The sequence below is a fragment of the Falco peregrinus genome, chromosome 3 (genome assembly GCF_023634155.1).
Source record: "Falco peregrinus isolate bFalPer1 chromosome 3, bFalPer1.pri, whole genome shotgun sequence".
Taxonomy (NCBI): domain Eukaryota; kingdom Metazoa; phylum Chordata; class Aves; order Falconiformes; family Falconidae; genus Falco; species Falco peregrinus.
The window spans coordinates 20,907,608-20,932,514 of NC_073723.1; the positions used below are offsets into that span (position 1 = coordinate 20,907,608).

The following is a 24,907-nucleotide window of genomic DNA, read 5'->3' on the forward strand; positions in this document are numbered from 1 at the left end:
ATTCTTTCTCTGCCTAATTCAAACCAATGTTTGCACCACAGCCTTAAGGTTATATTGCCTTATTACAAGGCTGTTTGCTAATCGATTATGTCTTCCTGTATGTTGGACCATAAATCCTGTCCTGAAGCTAGGAAACCTGCTTTAACAGGCAATCCATCAAAACTGATATACTAGCACAAAAAGCTTGAGTTTTGGCAAATCGGTATTTATCAAACCAGTTTCATTGAAAAATCTTCAAGCAGCTTCATTGCTGATAGAGATTTAATGAGGCACATTGCCTATTGTGCATGTTAATTCTCATTGAATCGGCCTTAGAGAAATGTCTGTAGGCAAGAGAGAAAAACAAACCAGGCAGTGTTGTCCAGACATAAAAGGCATAAAACAAATATTTCCTAGGGCATGAACGCTTTACAAGGAAACCCTGAGAAGACACAAAAGAAAATCCTGAAGGATTCTGGTCCTTTGAGAAGAGCAATAGTCAGGTAACTTTTGTGTAGTGCGTTGCCTCCTTGGAGTACAAGTACTTCCTTGGTCATGTGTATTACGTCCACTTGGTTATTTTCAGACATTAGCAGTTAAATGTCAGTAACTATAAAGACTACGGACAGCATTCTGAAATAGTGTTCATCAAAAGACAGCTAGATCTAGAGCCAATTTTAATAATTTGTAGAGCCCCAGATCCTGTGGTTGGACTCCAGCTTAATACATCCTGCTTATAACCATGGTCTGATTCAGCCAGAAGTGCTGACAGTCCACTGGCATCCTTTCTAACCCAAATTTAGTGTTAAGGAGAACTTTCCTTTTCTGTACTGTATCGTACTGAATAAATCCGGGGGCATCTGAAGTAAAAGGAAAAAAGCTGTACAATATTCCTCTGCTTTGGGATCCTAGATGGTTTCTGTTCTCCTGGTGTCAGAGGTCATGACAACTTGGTATCAGCCGATTGTATTGGATACATCAATTGCAGTGGCAAAGCTTAGAGAGAATGGAAAGGAAAAGCAGTAACGTGTAGTTTGCTAAGCGTAGGGAGGAAAGTAATCCTAGGCCTATTTTGTAAAGAATCATTTTTGGTTTTGACACCATGCAGTGAATACTTGAGCCTGTAAACACAGTCTCCACCAGTTGTTGTTCCTCTGAGTAAGATATAAACAATGACTAGACTTGATATGCCTGCAAATTACTGACAAGAACCAAACTGAGAACAAAATTCTCCAAAATCTCCTTGCTTCTGTGTTCAGTAAATACAGCTTGTAGGACTCTAATGATTTTAGGTAATTTTTGTTGGATATTTGAAGGGCTTTATCAACCTCAGCAGCGTAAAAATATATGTTTCCCCTATCTCCCTGCTTTCCTGCTAGTGAGTTTGACTCTGTGTTGAGTTGGGTACCTTGAGGGATGGGTGTGAGTGTTCCCTGGTCTGACACAGGGATGACGCTCTAGCAGAAACTTAGGTCTGCTTTAGAGCTTACAACCCCTTCTTGGGATACTCTTGCCTCTCCTTTCCCACTCCTGTCCCCCTCAGCTTTTAGGGCTTAAACAGAAAAGCTGACCCAGATTCCACCTGGAAGCATGTTCTGCAAGGCAGGAGGGATCTGGAGACAGCTGGTGCCCGGGTCAGCACCGAAATCTCGGAAGGAGCTTGGTTTGCAGAGTGCAGATTGAAAGAGCTGCTGGATGCTTTATGAGGAGCAGTGCTAAACTCCATACCCCGTTTTTTAAACAGACCTCAACTGCGTATAACTTCTGCTCGCTCAGGTAGCACTGCATTGCAACTTTGCATTTCTAACTTTTGCACTTTGCAAGAATTTACTGGCTCCCAGTGAATGTGTATAAGCACTTTTGTTGTAAATACTTTCATTAAGAATACTTCCCTGGCAGTTAACCTGCAGGCTTTTGGTTCTACTGAAGATGTCTTTGTCTTCACTCATCCAGCATCGGCCTTCCTCAGAGGCCTAAGATACCTGTTGCTATTGTTTTCCATGCAATCACTACTCAGAGAAGCTGTCCAAAAAAAGTAAGGCATTCATATATGCATTCAGAGATGTGATAGAAAGTGAAATACTCAGTGTGGTTTGTAACTGTGTTTATCTAAGTGCAGCCTCTTCCTGTGTCAGAACAGATTTTTGCAAACAAGAGGGCAATGATTCAGTTCCAGGGGAAGACTGACAAAATAAACCCCGGCTTCTGCTGACCTGATGCAGTGCTGACCAGTGTCCTACCCTGGGAAAATATTTCCTGCTTTATTTTCATAAATATTTATGTAATTCCTTCTGGGAAACATGTCTTCTTCAGAAAACTGAACACGCTGCTCCCTGTCACAAATTTAACTGTTTGTTTACACATGAGAGATTATGGGCATGTACCCAGCCCTGGATTTTTACATTCTTATCTCAGGCATTTCTGTCTTTTAGAGCTCTCCTTCGCTCTCCTCCTAGAGATCACATCATGTCTTGAGCCATGGAGCTTAGAGTTCTGGCTCTGGAATTTGAATATCCCCAATGCTCTTTGGAGAGTTGTTATTTTGGGCTGCAGAAATAGGGACCAAATGTAATCTTCTGCCTGGAATCACTTCTGTCCTGCCCAGTTATGTCTTTCCCATTCTGGTTTGAGGCTCCTCTCTAAAAAAAATAATAAAACATTTAAGAAATTAAACAGAGGGCTGCATGGTTAATGAAAGTATTTCTATTTAGAAACAGACCTAAACACAGTGCTGTGAGCTGAAATAGAACTGGCAAGCAGTCTTTTGAGTTTGCTTTCTAAGTTTATAATAAGGATTAGCAGCAAAGTTGTGCTCAGTTTGCCCCAAGAGAACATGTATACTCCCCACCATGACAAACCAAAAAAGGTTGATCTTGCTCTCTTTAACATTTTTTAAGAGAACAGAGAAGTTACTGACCTTGAAGTACAGACTGACAGAGCCATGTATGAAGCTTTGTATTAGTGCAAAGCTGAGCTTTGCTTGCCAGCACGCTCACAACCCTTCCATGAAGTGGTGAACTGTGTGTGGTTCTTTGGAGAAAGCCGTGTGATATGTGGAAGACATAGTCACAAGAGATGGCAGACACTAAGCTTGTGCCCAGGAAAAAACATGCAAATGAGTAAGTGGTACCCAGGTGATGTGCTGACCTGTGGATTTTATATGAAACCTGTTTGTTGTACAGAGCAACAACAAAACTTCAAAGCACAAGACTAACAAGTCCTACAAGATCTTATTCTCCTGGTCCTAGCATTCAGCTGCTGTGCTTTGCATTACCCATTTGACCTTTTTGTTGAACTGCATATTTATAGATTATATAGATCTATAATTACTTAGTTTCTCTCTTTTTTTTCCTTCTTTTTCAGTTCAAACTCTGCTGCACACTTTCTGAACAGAGCCAGAACCAAACAACTTTTAGCACTTTCTTCAGCGCTTTTTGCAAAAGAATCCCCAACGAATCAGGAGGCATCTACCTGCCCTGGAATGTTTATGAGCTAATCCAGCAAAAATGGAAGGCAAGGGTATGAGGAAGATGAGAGAGAAGAGAACACAATAAACAAAGAAGGATCCACAGGAAAACAGAGAAAGCTTGCAGACCTCCTTCCTAGCCCAGAGGTATGTGACAATATATGCATAATCTATAACAGGCATTCCAGACTTTTTTTTTTTTTCTTTTTCTTTTCTGTGTTCTTGAACGCCACCAGTGGTGACATTGGCGGCTGACCACTTCGAAGGGGCTCACTTGCTGCTCTCAGAGCTCCTGGCCTCCATCACGGCCTGAACCCTGCTACTAAATGTGTCCCAAGACATCTGTCCTGCTCAGTGAACTCTGTCTTACCTCCTGAGTTGCTTCCCTGGTGTTTGGGGACGCACAGTGTTGTGTAATGTGTATCGTAACATTTGTTTCATGTCTGTGTGGGTGTCCTTTTGGCAAGAAAAAGAAAGTTTTGAACCTCATTCTCCCACCTTCCTAGTTATTGTCTGCCAGACTGTTTGCTAGTGAAGGGGAGGGAGGGTGATGGTGGTGGTGTATTTTCTGCTTGACAGCCTAACAAAACCAAAGGAAAAAAAAACCCCTTCACTCAGTCTATATCCAGAAAGTTGTTTGTTTTGGGTTTTTATAACCTGCTAATGAATTGGACTTTTTGCAACTTCAGGTTTTGATTAATGAAAAAGGATAAAAGGTAATGGTATTTTTCTGCTGAATTTTGATTGCTAGTACCTCCAGAGCTTTTGGCCTGTGATTTGAAAACTGGAAGGCTGGATTCCAATCCTGACTTCATATGCGTGGCTCTGAATTGTGGGTGCTTGCTTAGGTATACAATGTGGTGTCATTATGGCTGGATTTTAGTTTAACAATGGTTTAACATAATAAGTACAGCACTTAGTACAGACTGGATAAAAGGACTGCTGTGACTCCTAGCATTTGGAGTAATTCACATCACTTGGAACTACCGCTGAGCCACTCCTGGCAAGGAAAAAATTGAGCTACAGGTCTTATAAAAAGATTTCTGAATAGTAATTACTTTGCCATTGATGGGAACCACTGAATTTTCTGCATTTTTCCCCAAGGCAGGACTCCCCCAGACTTTAAGTTTCTGTTTGTCTCATCCTCGCATAGGAAGTGACACCTGCTTGGGTGCTTTGCTTTTTAATCTACCTGCTCTCTGGCTGCAGCAATGTACGTATAGGTATAGAAGAAAGGCTCATAGATCAGCACAGTATGTCTCATCACCAAGAATGGGTGCATGGTTTTGTTTAATGTGTGGGCTTTTATAGCAGTGTTCAGACGAATTTATGAGTTTAGAAGTAACATTAAATCAGTTCCAAGGACAGCATCGGACTATATCCAACACTGTCAGTAAAACATTATGTAGCATTGTCATTTCTCCAAGGGTTTTGGAGATTCCAACTTTATTATGGGATTCACAGTCACTTTCAGTTTAAGGGACAAGAAATTGCTACAGTCTGCTAGATGCTTGCAGTTTGGTCAGAGCAGCATGTGCTGGGAGGAAACAGCAGATCCTTGTAGGTTTTTGTCCTACACTGTGGTAGAGAGGTTTTACCCCTTGGGCCATGACCAGCCAGAAGCAGTTAAGAATAAACCTGAACTTGTGTGCAGCTGATAAGAGATTATCTCTAATATTAACTGGTCCTTGGCTTTACAGCACAGAAGAGATTTGCCATGCAAAGCATCCACAGAGCTCCATCACAGATCGGATGTTTTCTTTCCAAAGACCAACAACCTAATCAAAAGAATAAGGACTACGCAAAGGGCAGGCAGAGCTTGAATGCCAACCCATCATTAAGAAATCTCCAGTTGCTCTTGTCCTTCCTTTCCTCCCTCTTCTTTTCTTGTGCAATATATGTCCTGATCCCTTGGTGACAAAAATGACTTCACACAGTGGAGGAGGCTGTTTGGCTGATCTTGGAGGTGATTCCAGCTTCACACTGCTGACACAGTCCGTAACTGTTGAGTCTGTGCAGAGGCTCCAGCCATACTGTTGCATCCACATTCCTGGGCTTGGATTTGTGCCCTTTGTGCCCACAGTCAGTGCGTGCACAGGATTGCTTGGCTGCCCACCCTAGTACCCGTGCAGTAGGATGGCACGGTGCCTGCTCACAGAGGTGGGAAGCCAATTCCACAAGGGTACAGATGAGCACTGGAAGCGGATTTAGACTGGCGTCCTGCTCGATACTGCCTATGCCAGTTCCCCAGCTGAAGCTGGCCTCTTTTCAATGATTTTTTTTTTTTTAATATTGTTTCTAGACTTAATTGATCTGAAAGTGAATTGCTGCCTGTTAACACTAGGAGGAGATTCATAGACAGCACGTGTTTTCCTTTAAGGAGGATCTGTGGCGGGGGATGAGTCAGTAACTGTGAACTTCTCCTATGTGTGGATGCCAGTGTGTCCTCTGTGCTGGCTCCCTCAGATGTGATGACCATTCCCACCATCATGCTCTGCCATACAGTCAGGCACGTGTTCAGTGAGTGTCTCTCCATGTTGTGGTGGGAAGGGCAACAGAGGCACAAAATGAATGCTGAACTGCCTTTTTCAAGGAAGCAAAGGGCAAGAGCTGAGATTTATTGACTAGAGGCCCTAAACATGGCAAACATGATAGCTTCATAACTCCAAAGATTTGCATCAGCCAGCACTTAATAAATAGTAAGTAACAGGGGCACACAGAAGTAGAGCAAGGGAAAAAAAGAACTAAGCAAACTTAAAAAGAAAGCAGAGATGAGAAAATAAGAACTTATGATTTATCTGTTATTCTAATTACATGGGATTAGAACTAGACTAGAAACATCTGCTGTTTTGATTCTGCTGCTCCTGGGATTCCTCAGCCCTTTCCTCCTAAGTGCAACATTTCAAATGAGCAGCATCTGACCTGAAGAAATCCATAAAGCTGTATTCATTACTTACATTTTCTGCTTGGGCTGATGTAAAGATTTGACCATTTTAATTTTCTTTGGATTAAGGGAACTCTCCAAAAGAATGTGCCATTGGTTTTCTGTTGGTGTTCTGGTTTTTTTTGGTTTGTTTTTTTTTTTTTTTTTATGTGATGCAATGCATTAAAACTTTCATGCAGGCAGTCATTAATTGTCAAAACCAAAAATACTCCTGAACTCCTGTCTGCAATTATCCATACTGTGCTATATTTGGGACACATTACGGTTTCTATCATTAAGAAGACCTCCTTGTAATGCCCCATCATGGATAAAACATAGCCACAAAAATGATGCATATGGACAAAATATAAAGTGAAATTATGGGTTTCTATACTGAAATGGAACTACTGATGATGCATAGTACCAGACACAAGTGACACACAGAACAGAACTGTTAGTAAACACGGGGAAAACTATAAATATGCTTAAGACGAGACATCACGCATTGTTTCAAGTGACAAACTTTGTACTAAAAGAAAGAAAAAAGATCACAAATCTAGACAGACGGCACTGCTAAAAGTTATATAGCTGCATGATTCATTCCCCAAAGAAATCAATGTCAGGATGACATTTTTCTTCAGGCAGTACTGGCAACTGCTCGTAATTTGGGTAAACTTTCTCTGCCCTATAAAAACAAACCATCAAACCAAAAGGTAACCACTGAAACAGCTACCACTCAACCAAAAAAAAGTAGTATTTTAAACAGAGCACAACATAAAACTGCATGAGTCAATCTACCGTAAACTTTCGGCAAATAAGATGTGTCATAGAGATCAACTCTGGTGTTTCCAAAGAGCATAGGCTTATACAGCAGGCTTTTTAGAAACAGACTTCACCTCAAATAGTAATTCCCTACTTTCAATAAACCCTGACTGGCCGCAACTAGTTATTTCTCCTGATACAGACAGCCAAAATAACTAACTCGTAAACAGAAGCCTATGGAGCTAGATTAATTACAGGGATTACATACGGTATTCAGAGCTTTTAAGACCAGAAGGGATCATTATGATGATCCCAGCTGGCCTCCTCCGTAACATAAGCCTTGGAATTTCACTGAACAGTTCCTGCTTACAGCTGCTGGTGGTGATGGGAAGATGTATCATCACTGTTGAAGTACTTAAAGTGAGTGAAAACACAACTACCCTGTTCCAGTGGCTAGTTACCCTCATCTTGTAACCTGCTGGACCTTCCGCAGTGCTTGTTTAGTAAAGTATATTGAATATGTGTGCCTGTTTAAATGAACAATTGCATCTGAAGAATTTATAACTTCCTATGAACTGGAGGCCCAAATGCCAACTAGTCCTACATCCTATATCCTATATCCTAAAAGCTGACATGGTAGAGAGCACCTTTTATCCTGAAGTGTAGTACTTACCAGTGACATTTTTCAGCACACAGAAATACATGTTACTTAGTTTGCTTTCCATCAGATAACAATCTTGATGTCCACTGTTTTAGCTTGTTGCAGTATATAGTGTTCTTGAAAAACTCCACAGCTATTTAAGTTGGGAGGCTTTAAGTCTTACCACTGTCTTTCATATAGGGAGGTGGCTGCGATGTTACCTGACTGTCCTTAGTGACCTGGATTGTTCTCTTTTGATGCTACTTAATATCTTTCTTGAGAAAAAAATGAGTTCAGATATTTGCAACAAAACTTCAACATTTTGCAGAAATAACCTTTTAGATGAGACAGCCAATTTGCCTGATAAAGCAGAGAGAGAGAGAGTCATCCCTCCGTTATGCATGGGAAGTGATTTGTTTTGCAGATTGATCAGTGCGCTGGTTACAGAGAAGAGCTGAGATGATCCAGCGTGAGTCAGTTAGGCCTAGCAAAGCTAAGGAGTTGAGGCACGATGCCACAGAATCACTTATGCAGTTCTTCCCAAGGACAGTTCAGGTCCAGAAGAAGTTGTGGCTGTATTTTCCCTTTGGCTGTGGTATCTCATAACTCTGGAGACTTGATTCTAATAGATTTCTGCAAAGCATTTGGCTTTGTACCTATATGTGGTAGAAACAAATTCCACCATGAGTGATCATAAGAAAGCCAGGTAGCTCTTTTAATCCCACCTAGTTACACCAGAAAGGCATGTGATAGGAGTTTGGGAAGAACGCATGATGCAATTGGGAAAGAGATGGGAGCAACAGAGAATATCCCAAGCTACCTTTCTGTGAAAAGGAGTAAATACGGAAAAGAGAAAAATATAAGGAAGCTACAGAACTGGAATGAACTTCTCCAGTGGGTCTTTGAATGCAAGTGAGTGAAAACGCATGACTCCAAGGAAACATTTTTGTGGGTGAACATTCAGAAAGACAACTAAGAGTTAAATGTCTGTGATAGAGAAATAGAAAAAAATCACATTAACTTCCCAGAGTTTTATACAAAATCCTTTGTGAATTACATAGCATGGAAAATTGAGTGTTTAAATATAAGAGCCCAGTCCATCTCTTCACCAGGTTCACTTCAACAGAATGACATAAACTCACAATGGGAACAGGTATATGTAGAAGAACGTAAGAATGGACATATTAAAGGTCCTTCCATTCCAAGCAATTGTTTTTCACTTACTTTGGAAAGGAGAAAAAATACAGGGTGAATACACATGAAAAATAATATAATAAAGATCGTAAGACATGCAGAAAGGTTTCTGTTGAAGACAATTCTGTGCTTTTGCCCAGCAATACAATTTTGTGTCCATGAGTGCTTTCATTTTGGTATGGCTCATTGATCTGTATTAGATTTCCTTCAGAAGTTTCTGAGGTTTGCAAAAAGGAGAAATCACAAAGAAGGGTTGTTACATTTAATGCTGATGAACAGCTTATCTATTTATCAACATCCCAACGAGGAAGCAAGGTGTAATTTGTTCCACCACTGCTGGAGCAAGGCTACATATTGGATTCTTCAGTGAATCATGCTGGGGAGCAGTAAAATGGGCCATCATTCTTAGCATTTAGTCAAGTACACAGAATTTCAGTAATTTGGGTTGATTCTTAGTTAAGACAGGAAATCTAACAAAAAAGAAAAACAATACAAATGTCAGATCTCAACTATAGAATATGTCTTGAGTGTCAGAAGAGCAGAAATCTGGTACTGTTTCTTCAGCTGAAAGAATTGTTTTAGGTCATAGCTGTATTTGCTCACCTAAGAGCTTTTCAGCTGAGATGGGAAATTCCTCACTACCTCGCTACAACTATTGCTGTGGATGTCTGTCAGAGAACGTGATGAATGTTACCAATAATTCAAAGAATCACCTAAAACTCAGTTGTTGATACAGCTTTACAGGTACAAATTTTGCAAATTTTTATCTTCTGTGCAATTTCACAAAGCTGGGCTGTGTCTTTCCTTAGCTTCCTGAGAAAATCTACTATCATCTGCATCAGACACTGAAACTGCACGCTCTTGATAGTCACTTGGGAACTATTAGCATAACCTCTGGTTTTCTGTCCTTTATTTTTGTAATGCTTACTGACTGGAAAAATGAATAAACATCTAACTGTAAATGGCCATTTGGAAAATCCAGAACTCTTACAGAAGAGTCATGTGGACGATCACTTGTTCTCCGTGTCTCAACTTTGTGGTGGTCTGGAAGGGAAAAGAGACCTTCCTCTGGCAACCCCCAAAGATGAACAAGTTAAAGAAATAGTTGTACTTGGGTAGTTTCCTGACATCAAAGCTTCTTGCGGGAGAAACATGCTATTACGTGACATTATTCTTTTTTTCTTCCTGTAATAGCTATGGCAGACACTCAGCATTTGCTTTGCACATTTAAAATTTTGATTTATTCAGGGAGACCAGATAAGAAACCTACTGAGGGTTTCTCTCATCTTGAAGTCAGTGGTAGCACGTTTGTTGGGGTAACCTGGAGCAGCATTGGGCACTCCATATGTGAGTGTGCACTGGAGGAAAGGAGGAAATGCAGGAGGAAATTTTTCTTCAACCTGATGCTCTGTGGGAGGCTGTATCTTATATTGCTTTAATCATTGGGGTGGCAGCTGGCCTACCTGTATGCCAGAGAGCCCTGACACATTTCAGCATAAAAGGCACTTGTTACTTCATCTCCTGAGAAGTTTTAACATCTTTGGTGCTTCCAACAGGGCTTTGAAATATGGCTATGTGAGGAGTGTGCACGTATGATATGTATGCAGCAGGACAAAAAGGAAGGTGTTCTTAGTGCAGAAAAAAAATAGGTTTCTTTTGTCTCGTAAAATTGTTTTTCCAGAGGGGTTTCCCACCTCTCCCTACCACAGCTCAGGGATGCTGTGGCAGCTTGCCAGCACCACACTTGGTGCTGGCATGCCAGTAGCTCCACTGCAGCCAGCACAGCAGGAAAGGTTACAGGGATGCTGGAGCTGCTCTCTGGGAAAAGGGGGCTGGGGGAGGCTCCCTCCTCTGCCCCACTCTAGGAGCCCTCTCCACCCCCTCTCCCACCAATTCTCTCCACTGGCAATAAGGTGTGTGTGGCTGGTAGTTGAGACCATTCATCTGTTTTTTTCCAGCAGCTGCCTTCTGTGTAGCTATCACAAGGAGTCAGCATCGATGTCCCATGAAGAGGTGGCTGCATGTGAACAGATAGGCTTTCTTTAAAAGGTAAAGTAGCCACACACACTTGAAATTCACACTTTTTTTTTTTTTTTTTTTTTTTTTTTTTAGGTGGAAAATCAAGTCCTCTGAAGTTGGGAAATGCCAGATATTTGTCTGTCTGGCCAACCCAAATTCAGCCCGGTGCTGGTGTGTTCTGCTACGGTCTGCCATTGCCTTCATCATGGGCTCTTTCTTCCCCACGGCCCTGATTCATGTGAAATTAGATCTGGTTACAAAATCAACACTTCGAAATCAGGAAGTACCAAACCTGGGGTTTCCCAAGCATCCTTCACTCTGCAACACTGCACGCCTGCCCTTCTCCATTTCATGCCTAGCCTGAGCACAAAGTGTCAAAATTTAGGCTATCTGGGCAAATGCAAATCTGTTATTGCCTAACTTCTGCAAGTTTGATTTTGCCAGTGTTGCAATCTCTTAATGCTCTTTCTTTGGTAAGTAATAACCAGTGTAGAAAAACTCCCATTGAGTCCAAAAATCTGAAAGGATCAGCAATGTGAATGACTTTTGGGCTACCAATACAGCATTACTGCACTCAATGGATCGCTTCATCCATTCATATGTACCTGTCACTTTTTGAGTACTTAAATCAGAAGCTAGTATAAATGCCAAGGCATAGGAAGGAGTAAAGCAAATAATGTGTGGGCTGTAAGCAGAAATTCACCCTTTGTCCTTAACAGTAGAGCAGAACTATAAGAAAACTGGCAGATATTTTAAAATCAATAGGAAGATAACCCCTCCAGCCCCCAAACCAAATTACGAAGTTTTAAAAAACAACTTCTGCCATAAAGAAGCTAAATATTATAGACACTATTTTTATTTTGAGTCTTGCACCAGGCTGCTGAGCTGAGGCTTGGCAAACCTACACCTTGTTTTGGGTTTTGTTCCTGACCTGCTGCATAACGCAAGCAGACCCAGACATTCAGTGTTTTGCTTAGTTACCAAGTAGGCTTTTACGGCAGATTGTCCCTTTCCTATAAATTTTCCTTCATGTGGACGTCTACTCCTAAGACTAATCCAATATGTTACAAGTTTTCAGCACTAATTTATTTTCCTTTTCCACAAGTAATCTTTTTCTGACGTTCTGTGTATTGCAGTGCCAGTGGAGGTGAACAGATGCAGCTGAATTGTTGAGACACAGCCGATCCCAAATGGCTCTTGTTCATTGTAACACACTGACTAAATATGACAAATTTTTCTGCATCAGCAGTGCTTTGCTGGGTCTGAGTGTGTTGACCCCTTCTCAGTAAAAACTTTTTGATGCAAGTGCCCAAAGGCATATGAGTAACTATAAACTACTGCTTAAAAATTACTTGAGTTTTGAGAAGATATTACTGTAAAATATTTCTTTGTCTGAAGCAGCACATGGCACTTGACATTTTCAGACTAAATGTGCCTAAGCACCATTTTGATATATTTGAGTATTAAAGATTCAGCTTAGTACCTCCATAAGGAAAATTGTTAGGAGGGGTTTTTTGTTCACCACAGTATCCTCAGTTGGTTTATTTGTTATTTCAGCAAAATGAGTGCACCCCTGTGTTATTCTGGGGATACATCCACTCCTGGGACTGGGTGCAGAATACACACCAAGCACACAGGGTATTGCATTTTTGCTGTGTAAAAGGGATGAGGCTTTACCCAGACACTTGTCTTATGCTTCAAAGCAACTCTTAAAAATTGTGTCTTTAGTCCCTTCAGCTGGCATGTTTGGTACAAGATTAAAGTCGGTAGTTTCCTTCCTTGGAGAAACATATACTATGGCAGGAGAGGTAGCACTGCTTCCAGTACGTGTAATGGGTACCACATGCATAAAATCTCTGTGTGACTTTTACTAAACCATCATTTAAAGTGAAGTTGGCTCTGAAGTTACATCCCCTCAGGAAGTGCAGGTGGAAAGCCTGTGACACCGTTATTCTACTTAATTGAGGTAAATAAAACCTTGTAATCATCAGTCCAGTAACACGGCTGGCTGATCTCACAGAGTGTCAAGGATATGTTGATGTCTTCAGCCTTGAACAACCCTTCCTTGTCAGGTTTATTACCTGTTTTGCTCTTACATTCAGGAGCTGAAAAAAATTGATTAGTTATTAAGGTGTCTCCTTCTATCTTGGAAAGCTCCTATAAAAATTGCTCAGGTGATTCTCACTTCCCCTGAACACCTCTAGTAGACTGTCCAGTGAACTAGGAGTCCAATAGGAAACAAGAGCAGGTTTAGATAAATTTGTTTTCAATTTGATATTCTTCAGCCTCTCGAGCTTCTATGTTAAACAAAAAATATGATTCAATCCTGATATGGTTAAAACACAGCATCACAGTCTGTGTGCACGGCCAGCTTCTTCATACCTTGTCCCCAACAGTTTGACCTGTGGGGCTACCTCTGTTATTTGCAGCATTTTCTTTTCTTTCCTTTCCTTTCCTTTCCGTGCCTTTGCCTTTGCCTTTTTGCCTTCCTTTTCCCTTTCCCTTTCCCTTTCCCTTTCCCTTTCCCTTTCCCTTTCCCTTTCCCTTTCCCTTTCCCTTTCCCTTTCCCTTTCCCTTTCCCTTTCCCTTTCCCTTTCCCTTCCCCTTCCCCTTCCCCTTCCCCTTCCCCTTTCCCTTTCCCTTCCCCTTTCCCTTCCCCTTCCCCTTCCCTTTCCCCTTCCCTCTTCCTTTCCCTTTTTTAACACTATGGGTCTTTTATGAGTTGATTCAAAATTATTTGCCCGTAACTACTACGACAAACTTCAACCCTTGCAGGCCAAACATATGAGAAAGATTGCTTCAGTAAGCTCTCTGTAAGCTTGATCAAAGCCTGCTAAAATCGAACTTGTAGAGCAGTTTGGTCCGGAGCTGAGTTGCAGAAAACTGCACTTTTCCCAGAAGGCTGCCGTTCCAGTATATGAAGATCTGGATTATCTCTCTTGGGAAGAAAAAAAAGGAAGGTAAGTTTCATCATGCCATGTTATGTAACAGCTTTCCCACGTTATATAGTGATTTTACACTAAAAATGAGCACTTTTAAAAATAATTCATGGAATGAGACTGAAGCACAAGAGCTGACAGATGCAGCATTATGAGGAGGGCTGAGAGGAGCAGGTCTGTCTGCAGGCGCTGCACCTCCTTTCACTCAGGAAGTAAATGTTAAAACCACCTGAATGGGTAATTAAAGTGCACTGTAGTGTTTTAATATGTAATATGTATTTTAATGAGGGGTGTTCTTATTCTGGTATTTCTATAGATAGGATGGACTGCACAGAAAAAAAAAGAAAACTATTGTCAAAATGTGGTTTAATGGATGCTGTTGAAAGTGGGATTTCTGTTTTAGATGTGATTGCTATTGTTTATCAGTGCTTACACCTCAACTCATTAGGTGAGGAGATGATAAGATGTTGGCACACTTGCTCGTCAAAAAACTTCTTCTTTCATTTCCACAGGCATATGCTTTTGGCCTGCAGCTCACTAAATCTGTTGGGTACGGCACTTTTTTTGAATATTTGATGTGGGTTTGTGGTAACTGCAGTAGAGAATTAAGAGGCACAAGCTCTGCAAATATGTTCAAATTGTCAATGGATCTTTCTTTGCTGGTTTCCCTTCACTTTTTTATCAATTTCTCCTGATCTCTACTTCTTGCAACATCTATAGTTATGATGTAAAAATTCAGGAAATATTTTTTCCACTATCTGTTCTGTATTCCATCTCTTAGTTTCATCTTGAAGTAATACTGCGTATCTGTTATGTTTACATTTTTTTAGTATGTCTTATACAATTTTTGTAGCTACAGTAGATGAAATCATTATTTTATTATATCCATTAGGTATCTTCTTAATAAGTATGAGTTTCAGCTCTTCCTTTAACATACTATCTACACAGTAAAATATGTGCTAGTAAGTAGCTGTATGTATCAAAAGACAATAGTTTCAGGCTTTAAGTCTGCCTCTACCTGCATCGCAGGATTGTACAGATGTGGTCCTGCTAGATTTGTGTAGAGAAATACTTTTGACAAAAGAGATACCATTTTTTGAGTGTGTTAATAAGAGGAGGGAACAATTTCTGCTGCAGAAATTCTGAGTTCTAGCCTCAGTAGCAGAACTGGTTATCTACAGAAACACTGATCAGTTTATTTCTGTCGCACATTAGTCTTCTTCCAGTAACTGTAATATATATTATTTTTTCCCTGTTGTATCTATGTAAGATATTAGGAGCAGGTAGAAGGAAGATGCATAAGACTTGCTGCGTTATCAAACCTATCTCCTTCAAAGGGTAGAAGACAATCCTTTTTCCTAACCGCTTGAGTTTCTTATAGTTTAATTGAACAAGAGCGGAGAGTACAAAGCTGAACAAAGTACACCTGAAATTCATTATGCAACTGAGATGGCATGATTTTCTGTGTTAGGATTGTGATCTTTGTCCTTTCTTCTATTGGCAGATGTGGCTTTTACTTGCATGAATCCTAGGCATATGTATGGTGTCTGGTTATGTATTTATTTTGTTTATTAATTGTTTTTAACAACAATTAATTACACTGGTCCCCGTGCTTGCTTATTAAAAATGTAAACAAAGCTGTGGAACTCAATGAGATTCCTCAGGTGCTTAAAACCAAGCATTTGACATTCTTTTCAGAATCAAGTCCTTAGTCCTTTTCCTTGCATCCTGTTCTGGTATAGCAATTTTTGACACTTAAACTCACCTTCCTTCACCAGACAATATGTGTGAAGAGTATATTTCTGCCATAAGACCATGTTTTTATGGCAATGATAAATCCCTGAAAAGGAGTTTGTAATGGAAATACTGACTACTCCTTAAATGACTAGAAAACTGAAGGCTAGGCAACACTTAACAAAAACAAGGGCATATTTTAAAATTAGACCTACTATTCCTACCTTTAATAAGGACTGGAGGAAATTAAATGGTTCAGCTTCAACCTGGAGGCAAAGCCAGGATGCTGACTGTATTGCACCGGGCACAAACGTGGTCTGAGATCTTAGATATATATTCAACTTTCCAAAGATCTTACAATCTACCTAGTATCAGGCAGTCAGGGGAATCTTTGAGGGAAAAACAAAGTGCCACAGGAAGTGGCATTGTGATTCAGAAGATGACATTCTTCACCCTGAGTCACTCACGCCCTGCTGGGGGGCTCTCCTGCAGGTAAATCCCAGCACTGAGGCTCTGAGTCCTCACCGCTCCACTCAGTAAAATATTGGATGACACTTGTCACAAGGATAGCAGCATCTATCCTGGCTTTTGGCTATATTACAGACCGGGTAATTACTTTAAAGTTCTGGCTGCTTTAATTGCCTATGGTTCTTTCTTCGTTACTTCCTTCCCCTTGGTCTGTGTAGGTTGCTGGCACTGTTACAATAGCTGATGTGTTTGATGTGTTTCTAGGGGTGACTGGCTTTGCTTGATGCCCAAGGGGGCCTGGCTGGATTTCAGTGATTTCTGAGTTGCTGCTTCTGCATTGTGCCTTTGTAGCCTGGGATGCCGCTGAAACAAAAGCTGAAGTGCCTTTCCTGTTTGGAAAGAGCCCAACCTGCTGGGGATCGTATCCAAACAAGAATACTGCTAGCCTGTGGAACACTGGAAATTTGTGCTATGTCAGTAAATAAAAATAATCTTTACGTAGCATCACAGGCACCAAAAAGTATGAAGTACAATAGGCAGAAGATGCCATTCCCACAGAGAAGACATACTTGGCTTGAGTCAGTTATTATATTTTATTTCTACTGCGTATTTGAACACTACCAGAAAATTGTCAGCCACATGTATCTACATCAGGAGCACTTAGCACGTACTTATAAAGAATAAGCAATTACTCTACTCCTTTGCAATTTATTTTTAAAATAAGGAAGGTCTGTCCTACAGTTAGGGAATAATAAGCATTGCAATTAATGTTAAGGACCAAAGTTTGCTAGGTAATAAAAGCACAAATAAACTTAATCCTCCCAAACTTCAGCTGAATTTTTATCTGGAATGCCTTAATAATAACTGATTTGATTTCTTTTCAGTGGAAATTACTTAATCAAATGCAAATTTTAGAATTACTCCGAGGCTGAGAAACCACGCAGCAAATATCTGCGTTCAGTGAATTTTTATGGTGGCTTATAATGGAAAAGCTGATAGAACTTTAGCCATCACCTTGCTATCAAATGCTTCTGTAATTCCAAATTAACATGCCTTATCTTATCTGCTAGCTCGGCTGCTTGCTTTGCATCAATTATGATATAAGAAATGCTAGTTCCTTGGTAATTTTATTAATTTTGATGTCTGAGAGTGGGTGTTTTGAGTTTCTTCTTCTATTCAAAGCATATAGCAGAAAACACTCTTACCAATTTGTTAGAAACCTGATCTCAGTAAGCACTGGGTGTCTTTTGACTTGGTTCTGTTGAGATTTCAAAGAGCTGAGAGTACACAGTGACTCACAAGACACGTTGGCACCTGGCAGAATCACATCCTAATCGATCTGTGTGGTGCTGGATGGTTTCGGTTGGCAGAGTCATGCAGCCTATTGCCTTTTATTATATTATACATTCCAACCTAAGTGGTTTTGCAAGCCTTGAAGTTGGCTTTGAGCTCCAGATTCACATGTTTTGGAAACATTAATGTAAAAATCCTTCAAGGTATCACATTTCCTGACTTCCATAATGAAAACGTGCTAACTGTAAATTTCATAAAATTGTGGTGAAGGGAAATGAAGCAGTGTTATTAAGGTTGCAACTCAGAGCAGGTTCAAAAGCTCTGTGAGTCTTAATGGACCTTTTGATACAGGTGCTGTGAGTTAGGAGTCTTTTTCTAAGCCCCAAACACAACACACTTCATGTAAAACCTAAAAGGAACACAGCTGCTATTGCCATACTCAGCAGTTATTTCATTCAGTTCTGTTTAGTAAGGGGCCAGTCTGCCCTTAGCTTTTGCCAAAACTTCCACTAAACTCCACAGACTGTTTAAGCACTCAGCAAGCATATCCTTTTTCTTTATTTCCTTAGTTATTTTTGAACATGTACAGCCTTGTAATGCATGTACCTGTGCACTTCTATGTGTCCCTTTAATCTCTTAATTGAGACTGGTTTTATACAATCCTTTGGCAGCTATAGGACAGCTGTCTAGTTGCTCATTTTATGGAAAGATTATGAAGGATGGGGATGAAACTAGATCTTAAGGCAAGAACTTAAGAAGAGCCTTACGAATGTCTTAAGAAATGCCAAATTTTAAAATGGAACCTGAGTTCCCATTTCAGGGATACATTTTCTGGAGATGGGGTTTGTCCGCATTGCAGAGCTGATTTCAGTTATCCTTTTTTAGTTGACTTTAAACCCAAATCTATATTATATCCCTACATTATGCATGATGGTGCTTTTAACTTGAGATATTGATCTGCCAAGGGGGGGTCAATCTAAGCTTCAGCTAACACAACTCTTCAGTTATTAACAGGATAGTAGCTGCCTCCTCTTCTTTTACTGTCTACTCAAAACTTCTCCCTTGCACCAAAAAAACCTCAAAGTTCCCTCTCAATTCACGCAGGAGCATTTCAGACCCACAGTTTGGCTGTCTGAAGACTGAGGACAAGTACCATCGCCCCAAAGGGCTTCACACCACGCACAGGTGACTCCAGTCCAAACTAAACAGTTCAGGTGTCACTTCACAGTGTGGCCACCTCCATAAGCATGAGCTTAGATAACATAGAACTGAAGTCAGGTTGTTCTCCCATATTCTTCAAAGTGTTACTGAAAAGTCAGTGAGACTTCCATCCTTCCATTCTTTTCAGCACCTATAAAAACCAAACCACAGCTCATTTTGTGCGTTCATTTGTGCTGGATCAAAATTCAATGTTTTTCAATAGCAAAATTTAAGTGAGGAATGAACACAGGAAAGTATGTATGCCAGGGCCTCATCTACAGGTTGCATATTAAACAGTTTCTAAATGAAAAGGTTGTTTGCTGTGCTATGAAACAGTCATCTTTCTGCAGACCTACAGCCCACCGGAACGAGGGGACAGGATGGAGTGTGCCTTTTCCAGTATTCCCCACCCACTGACCCAGAGCATGAAACCCACAGAGTTCTTGGAACTGCAAACAGTGTTTGAATTCAGACTAAAACTGGAAAACAGAAACTGGCTCTTTTTTTTCCCCTTTTTTTTGGTTTTTTTTTTTTTTTTTTTTGAGTCACATCAGTCAATGCTATTTACAAAATCGGTTTATGGAGACCACAGGTGGACACTCTGACTCATTACACATGAATACTAAATATATCCAAGACAATCTTGGAAAATCCCATGAAGAAAGAGGGAATAGCCGTCTGATTTTTATATTTTTAACGTTGGGTTTTGGATGCCAGTAATGGAAATTACATTGTTTTCACAAAAAGCAGGTGAGGGACAGTAAGGGACTGAATGATTGCCAGGCTCATGTGGCTTGAAGGAGAAGAAGGCTTAAAGCTAGACACGGAGGAAGGTTTGTCATGCTGCTGTAGGTTGCCGTTCACATTTGTGGCAGGCTGTGGTGAGGTTAGCAATGCATTCCACAATTGTCAGGAGCTAAGCAAATGTTACGTCCTTTAGCCAGGGTGAAAAGCACACCTGCCCAGGAAGCTGGCGTAAAAAATTTGGTACTGCCTCAACCCTGCTTCAGTGCTACATGGAGAGTTTGAGTAGTGCTTATGGCCTCATATCCTGCCACATATTTAAGTCTCTCTGATCTTGAAAACCAGGGAGGTCCAAGGTCTGTAATATATGCAGGAAAGCAGATAATGGATCCCTTTTTGTTTGTCATCACTGAATGCTGTTTTGATGGATGTTTTGGTGCCAAGGCTTCTCTTATTCTTAACCACCGAAGGATAGCTATTGCTGTACTCCCTGCAGTCCCTAGCTTAGCTCTGAGAAACATAACAGGGTGAAACTGAAACAAAACATGTAAGTTCTAGCCTGAAAGCTTACTTTAAACAGAAGCTGAGAAACAACAGCTTCTGTTAAGAGGAGCTGAGGAATGAGTTAGTGATTCTAATCTATGTCCTTTCCTAAATGACCAATAAAGTGAATAAATTACATCCCCAAATGCAAATTTTTTTACTTATAGGTCACCCAAGCCTGTATTGCAGGTTTATGATATTTCTCATTGCCAAAATTCCAAGCCAAATTCTGTCTAGACAGTGGAGATTAGTTCCTCACTACTCCAGTCTTTGAAACAGCCCCAAGGCTAGGAAGAACTTCTCTGTCGCTACCGTCTTGTTGGAAGTAGCAATGTGTGGACATAAACACAATGAGAAATTACTGATGCAAAGACAAATTAAGTAGTCATAATTGTTCTGGTTGAAGGTATATAGCAGAAGTGGTGTCATTTCTTTGTGAAGTCAGTTTGTATCAAGTGGTTTGTTGGTTGAGCGGATGTAATGGGGATTTGCTTGTGGTCTTCCTTCCTAATAACATCTGCTAATTAGGCTTAGCTTGACGATCCTTTAGCAAAATAGACAGAACTTCAGAAAAGGCACTCTTCTGGTACCCTGAACGACTAAAGTTCAGGAGCTGGAGCTGGAAATACCCAACCAGCCTTTCTGTTTGGCTCACTGCAGTCCCTCTCTAATGAGCTCTCCATTTGTTCTGTGTGTTTCTGTAATGCTTCTTCCAGCCTGCTACTAAAGTACTTCTAATGGCAATTTCTGTTTCTTCACTGCTTTCAAAGGAGTTGATTCTTCAGTGTATTATGCTCGTTTCTGTCCATTCACCTTTAATACTATCTACTTCAATAGACTTAAACCAAAATAAAATACCGCTTGAAACGTTCAGGATGTTGTTGTTGTTGTCTGTTGAATGTAGCTCATCACCAGCGCAGAAGACGCAAACAGCACAGCACAAATGGAAAAGTTTATTGCAAAACCAGAGGGATGGCAAAGTAGTATCCCTTTTTTCCCTGAAAAAGAATGAGCGTCTTTGTTTCAACCGTTAGTCCAGCAATTCCTACCAGCTCACTGTCTGCAAATTTTGGTACTATGTTGATCATCATAGTCATGTGAAATTATTTAGCAGGTATTTTGTTGCCAAGGTCACATGAAATTAGTTAACAAAAACCTAAAAGTGAATGTGCCAGTCATCTCTCATTGAAACACTGTTGGCTTCAAAGAACCTGCTGAGTTGTAAGAATGAGCGGGATTGGGCATTTTCCCAATAATAAGATGGCAATAACAGGGAGCAATGCTTGACTGTTGTATGGTAAGTGAACAATGCATCCACGAATTTTATATTTTTATATTCTTAGATGCTTCATGATGACTTAGATCTGTGGCTAGTTATAAATTACTTAGTACAGGGAAATCACATAGGTGGTCGGCAGCCATGGCTAAGACTTTTGTTAAGTACCCCCAAAAACAGTAAAGGGAAATTTAAATCTTTCTGGGGAGGGAGGTGAAAAGAAAACTTTTGGGGAGTAAAGAATAATTTTATTCAAAGCTTTGCAATGGCTCTTCACTTCAATCTAGTTCCACTCAGTGCACAGTTTCATCTGTTACAAAGAAGCAGTACTACTGGAAGATTCGCTCTTTCATGAGGTAAAAGGGTCCAAAGAAAAAAAAAAGTTTTAGTGTTTTGATACTGAACACCTGCAATCTGAGCCCTGCTTTAGAAGCAGAGCTCCCTCACTGCTGAGTTACCAACTGTAGGTCTCCTCATTGCTGTCTCTCTGGGCTCATGGATCATGATGATGGGATCATGAATTATGATAAAATTCAGGTTGCAGGGTAACTGGATCTCAACGAGAAGGGACAGTGTACTCCTTACTCAAGAGTGTCCTGTGACCTCTGGTTAGGCTCTCTCCTGGGAAGCAAGTGCCGTGGACTTGGGCTCTATTATCCTAGAAGGTCCACAAGCCAACTCTCCTACTTGAGCAAGTACCATAACCTCCGGGTTACTACGTAGCTCACCTCTTCCCACTGTCTTCAAATGAAGGTGGCTGTGGCTGCAGGTCTGAATGCACTCTGCTTGTGTTGTGAGCGTACCCAATGAATCAAGCAATTTATGGCTGCAGTTCCCTTTTGTACAAATCCCAAACAGCCCTAGGCAGGAAAACGGCTTCTGAATGCTGAGCTCAGCCAAGGGAGTGGTTCTTGTGAGTAGAAGTAATAACTGGAGGTACCCATCCAGCCACAGGTGCATGTATGGATTAAATGCAGCTTTTCTGCATCACTTGGAGTCAAAATTGTGCATTTATTTGTCTTCTAGGAGTCTTTTTCATTGCAAAGGAGGTTTGTCACTGAATGTGTGAATTGTTGTACTCATTCGTTTTGTTTAGATATTAAACCACAAAAGTATTTATAAGACTTCTGAGGCCCAGAGTTCATCTACGTGAATAAGAATGTTCTGTATCAATAAACAAGGGATGAGGCCTTTCAAGAAAGAAGCAAGCCTGCTCTTGTCTTAAAGGAAATTGCTCTTTGACTGCTCTGGCTGTTCTGCATTCTTCAAAGGAGATCACGCTGTGTCAGCTAAATGATTGAAAAAATAGATTTTTTACCAGACAGTGTAAAGTTGGACTCTCCAAAGTGTTTTAAACAAAGTTGAGACACCACAAAACTTCAATTCAGTACGAATTGTTCTTTGTGCTGCTTCCACTAAAGAAAAACATATGAAGTATTTCCTTTGCTGAATACAAAAATTCTTCTCACTTTTGCTGCAAGAGATTTGGGTTTATTTCAAAGGCTTTACTTTTTAAACCATAAGAATTTCTTGCTAGACATTGTGTATGTGAGCCTGTGTATACCTTTATGATTTTAAAATAAATATATGACAATTTTAACCTTTTCAAATTCCCCACAACAGCATTCTACTTTAATTCCTTTAACCCCACTCCCAAACCAGGCCGATGAAAAGTCTTTCTTGACCTGATAAGAACCCAAATAAAGTTCTCCTTTACCTGATTTCATTAAATCTGGGAGAAGGATGGTTTGGATTTCTCTTTGGTTTTTTTTCCCCGATAGTAGTAAAAGAGGTATTTGGTGACTCCTTACATTGTCCAAGGTCACATAGAGAAAATGTTGCAGCAACAAACCTTTGAGTCCTAGTTCCACAATATAACCACTGTATCACTGGAAGGGGAAAAGGGAAAACCCCCTGACATTTGTTCTAATAGAAGAAGAGTCTTGGCTATCTATTGACTCCATTATGATAAACAATGTAGGCAAGAGAGGACTTGTAACAGACCTTCTGGTTGCCTGCTCTTCTGAGCAAAGGTTTAGCCACAAAAATTGGTGGGGAAAGGGAAAAGGTGAATATCTATATGAAAACCTGACTCTTCACAGCAGATCATTTTAGGTAACTCTTTTTAACATCTCGAGGGAGTTTGAGAATCGAACAAACAGAAACCAAAAACCATTTCCTCTGACTTAGGAGATTTGTTTCTCCCATTGGAGAAAACTCCAGCTACAAAGAAGTCTGTGGCTGCCCTCCTGCAGTGCCCTCATTATAAATAAATGCTTAAAGCAGCTGCTGCTGCAAGTACCCTCATGCCACTCCAGCAGGGAATAATCCTCCCAAGCAGTGCTCCAAGTCCACAGGAGCATGGCATGCTGCCGCTGTCTGAATGAATGACACGTCCATCAGAGGCTTCCAGGCTGCGCTCTGACCACCAGTGTGGCCTCAGCCAGGTGGGCTGCTCTGCACAGAAGCAAGGTACGGCTGAGCAAAGCAGTGCCTCCGCAGTCCCGCCAGTGATGCCCAGTGGGCTGGATCTCCATCGTCTTCTCCAAAGCCAGAACGTGCTCAGCTGTGAGAGGAATACAGTTTAGAGCTGGGAGCCATTGCCTCTCTGTGTACGAGGCAGCAGCTCCTGCTGAGGCTGGAATAACACCCTCGTTTCCCCCCCCTCGCTACTTAGACTACTGGTTTCAAGCCACGAATCAGGAAAAGGACATTCTACCAAAAAGCAAAGAGTCTGTGTATGTAACTTATGAACACTGAATTCCAGAAGTTCCCTCGGCTCAAATCCTAGCTCCAGCAGTAATGACAAGAAACTAGCACAGCCAAAACCAGAGCCTAAGGACCAGGAAATGAGCTGATCAGATCTGCCATGTCTGTTGTCCCCTGTTGTCCCCCTCAGGCAGCTATTAAATATCATTAGGCTGAAATTCCCAGGGACAGGGCCTGATTAACCTTTTTCTGGAATATACAGGTATCTCGTAAGTGGAGTATAATGTAATGCTGTTCATTCTCACAGAACCTCCTGCACACTAGCTTCCTGAGTATGCTGTGCCCTATGAATTATTTACTCAACTTTACTGGTTACACTGGAGAAACTCTGCACCTTTTTTTTTAACCTAATGCAAAGCAGTGGTTTTGTATTTTTGCATGTGCCGTAGTTGGCAATGATTAACAGCTTACGTGTCTCAGCAGTTTCTTTTTTCTTCCTCACATTTTAAATAAAATGCAATGGAAATTCAATACTTTGATTCATATTCACCCTTCTACTCACATCATTTCTCAGAGCTGTCAGATCTCATTCGCAACCCTCCCTTCTTCTGTCATCAGAAAATTACGTCAATATTCCACACCACCTGAAGCATCCTCTTGCCACTTTGTCCAAAGATCAGAGAAAACATATGTAAAGTACTAACCAAAGTGTGAACAATTACAACCATTGGGCCTGGAAACAATGCAGTTTGCAAGACATGTTGTCTTTATTAGAACTTACACAAATAGCCAGCCTCAAAGTGAAAAGGCTGGGTGTGTGCAATGATCTCACGCACCAGTTATTAACTCTAAATATTGAAGGAGCTTTGGAAATGTGTTGTTCCCCCCGAGTACTGGAAAGAGCACAAGCATAAAACACTCTGAATCCAAGGCCACACTCAGGGTTTTCCTGTAAGGAATGTATTATGGAGAACACTGGGAAAGCTGAGAACTTGTATGTGAGCTGATATCTTTGCTC

At 40.8% G+C, this 24,907-nt stretch overlaps 1 long non-coding RNA gene across 6 annotated transcripts in view; it reads left to right on the forward strand.

The window, feature by feature from the left end:
- The window catches only part of LOC114013154 (uncharacterized), a 59,725-nt gene extending 35,305 nt beyond the window's left edge, over positions 1–24,420 (forward strand). For 4 of the 6 annotated variants that reach the window (XR_008746264.1, XR_008746265.1, XR_008746267.1 and 1 more), the window contains 2 exons: positions 3,343–3,592; positions 11,077–24,420. This is a non-coding gene — a long non-coding RNA (uncharacterized LOC114013154). The remainder of the gene's footprint in view (positions 1–3,342; positions 3,593–11,076) is intronic. The other 2 variants (XR_008746266.1, XR_003556027.2) reach the window with 2 other exon arrangements.
- The last annotated feature ends 487 nt before the right edge of the window (positions 24,421–24,907 follow it).